Below are 3,456 nucleotides of genomic sequence, written 5' to 3'. Positions count from 1 at the left end.
TTCTGACTCCAATGGGCTCTTACACAATCCCTTCAAGTCTTTACTCACTTGAAACTTTTAACACTCAAATAACAAGTTTGAATCTCTCAACCTAGCTCAACAAGGGCTCAAATACAACTTAAATGGTAAGATGAATCTCAAGGGTGCACTAAAGAATATGCAAATGGAGATTTAATGCACCAATGAAAGAATGAAAGATTTTGAGTCAAGAACAAATAGGTAGACAAGTAAATGCAGATGTTCTCTTACTCATAAATGAAGTGGAGCTCTCAATTTATAAGTTTCAGCCTCGAGAGCCAAAAATGCCAAAAAGTAGTCTCAACCAGTTGAGCTGGGGGTCAACTAGTTGACTAGTTGTTAGGCAATAAATGCATGACAAGTGACCGTTAGGTCTCGAACGGTCCTTGACTGGACCTCGATCGGGAAGACATATCTTTCAACCGAGAATACAAGGCTACTAGAAAAGAGAAAAAAAAATTTGTATTTCTTGATCGGATCTCGACCGGGAAGGTATAATCAGTCAACTGATACCCTAGCTGGTTGAGCCGGTTGGCCAATGTCTCGATTAGTTCACCATTTTTTGCCTAAAAACCTATCTTTTTTTGTTCTTTTGTCTTCTAACACTTAGGCAAGGTCTTTAGGTAAATTAATATGCCAATTTTGAAATGATTTGATTAAGGTTCATTTGATAAAACTCGGATTTTGATGGAAATATAACTTTAATGCATACACTGAGTTTTTAAAGATGCATGAAAAGATATGAAAATCCTAGGTGCACCCATGCATTCATCTTACATATGTTTCATATGATTAAAGGTTTTCCAAGATTGAGTCCATTGATGAATTTCAAAATTAAGACATAAAATTCTTTATAATTCAAACCAATTAGTCACTTAACCATGGTTTGTTATCATCAAAATGCGATTAGGGGAACCTTTGGGCTAACAATTATTATTTTCATAACTTCTAATTATGAATGATAATTATATAACTTCTGACTATGTATAATTTTAATTTGTAAAAAAAAAATGTTAATATTGTTATTTTTATAACTTCTGGTTATGAATAATAATTACATTACTTCTCACTATGTATAATTTTAATTTATAACATATAGCTTTTGGCTAAATAAGTTTAACATTAATAATTGCACAACTTCTTTCTAAGTATAATTTTAATTTATAACATATAGCTTCAGACTAAATGAGTTTAACATTAATAATTGCATAGCTTCGAGCTATGTATAATTTTAATTTGTAACATATTGTTTCAAGTTGTATGAGCTTAACATTTATTTATCTACTAACTCTTTTTTTTTTTTTTTTGTTACATAACTTTTGGCTATGAAATATTGGATGATAACATGAAAAATAATAATTATAGAAAATAAATAAAAAGTTATATCATGACTCACTTTATCATGTGAGAGCCTTTAAAAATAGATGAAATTTTGGGCTTTGCTATAAGAGCAATATCATATATATAAAATAGATAGAGCAAACATAAGATTTAGAGTGGTTTACTCCCAATGTGAAAACTATACTCACTTCGCCGCTACAAAATTTTCACTATGATTAAAAAGAAAAATACATGGTGATCTAAAGCCTAATACCTCTCCTCTGTTTTCACATACCTTCACCTTAAAAAGGTCATATAATGAGAAAATTATGTCAAAGTAATATATGTGTAGAATACTTAAAATACCCCTTAAATAAAAATTAGACTTCATGCAACTCAAAAAATTGAAGTGTTATTCAATATAATCTTAGCAAAATGTTTTATATATTTAACTATGTACTATAATATCTTTTATTTATAAATTTTAAGGGCATGTTTGGTAAGAGAATAGTTTTTTATTCAGTAGAAGAAAAAACAAAAAAACATGTTTGGTAACCATAAACTATTTTCTATTTTTTTGTTCTTAAAACAAAAAAAAAAAAAAAAAGGTGTTTTCAAATAACATATTTTCGTTGTTTTCTATTGTTTTCACTTGTTTTTTTATGACTATTTTAGAAAATAATTATACAAGTATATAGAATGATTAAAAATAAAGCATTAAATATAAAAATTATTTTTAAAAATATTAAAAATATATTAAAAACTTTTCAAGTTTTCAAACAAACTTTTGTTTTACAAAACATTTTTCAAAAATTATTTTTCAGTTTTCAAAAATAGTTACCAAATAAAGGCCAATTCTTTTAGTTGTGGATATTTTTAATAAAGAAATAAAGAACTACTTAATATCCTTTTGCATTATGACATTATCATTCAATTTGTGTGTATATGTAAAATCATTATTATAATGGATCCTAAAAAAAAATATACTTCATGTTTTTTGTTTTTAAAATCAGATTTTTTTAAAATAAGGATTTTTTAAAATCACTTTCAGAAAATTTTAAATCGGAGGTAATAAAATTCTTTTGATACTTAATTTTTTTAAACAATTTTTTTAAATCAATACTTTTTCAATGTAATCGCCTAAAAATTCTTGTATGTTACTTAAAAGTCATAATAATTTCTTGATTTTAAAAATAGGAAACAAGAAGTGTATTCCTAAATAAATGATAAATTGTAAAGTAATTTCAATAATGTTAGATATGATAGAGATTTCATATATTTTTTTATAAAAATATTAAAAATTGAATTATGATTTGTTTTTCATTCCATTTTTTATTCCTTATACACACCAAACATGAGCATCTTGGAATGTATCCTATTGAAAATGAAATCTATTTATATTTTTATTTTATTCAGCCAACCAAATGTAACCTAAAATCATGTTTGGTTTGTTTGATGTAACATAAGGTATGAGGAGAGTTTTGTTTGGTTGACCATAGAATAAAATATATTGTCTCATCACTTTTCATGCCTCACATTTAATAGAAACATAAGATAGAATCAGTTGTGAAATAAATTATCCAATATCTTTTTTATATTTCATATACATGGAATATGATAATCTTAAGTTGAAATATGAAATATACATACCCTATAAATCATAAATTTATTCTTTTCATTTATATTTTTTCATTTTATTTTTTTTCATTTTTTAATGTTTTAATAATCTAATAGTGTGTTTGACGATATTTCTACTCAAAATGTTTTTAGTAAAAGTGTTTTATCTAAAAGTTTTTTTACGAGAATCACCTATCAAGTGTTTTTCCAAAATCACTATAAGAGAATTTTCAGTACTCTTCAGATTTTTAAAAGTGTTTTCCAAAATTGGACAGATGCCTACTTTTTTTTTTTTCAAAAATATTTTTCAAGTTATAAACGTTTCTTAGAATTACTATCAAAGTGCTTTAAGAGTGCGTTTGATAGTGATTTTAGAAAGTGCTTTTAATTTTTTTAATACTTAAAATTTCTTTTATCTTTCAAGCATAAAAAAAAGACTATAAACACTTCCTAAAATTAGTACCAAACACACTTTAAGAATAGTTGAATTACTTTATACAC

The sequence above is a fragment of the Vitis riparia genome, chromosome 10 (assembly GCF_004353265.1).
Source record: "Vitis riparia cultivar Riparia Gloire de Montpellier isolate 1030 chromosome 10, EGFV_Vit.rip_1.0, whole genome shotgun sequence".
NCBI classification, from domain to species: Eukaryota; Viridiplantae; Streptophyta; class Magnoliopsida; order Vitales; family Vitaceae; genus Vitis; species Vitis riparia.
The sequence above is the reverse complement of the archived record's forward strand: the minus strand, read 5'-3'. Positions refer to the sequence as shown.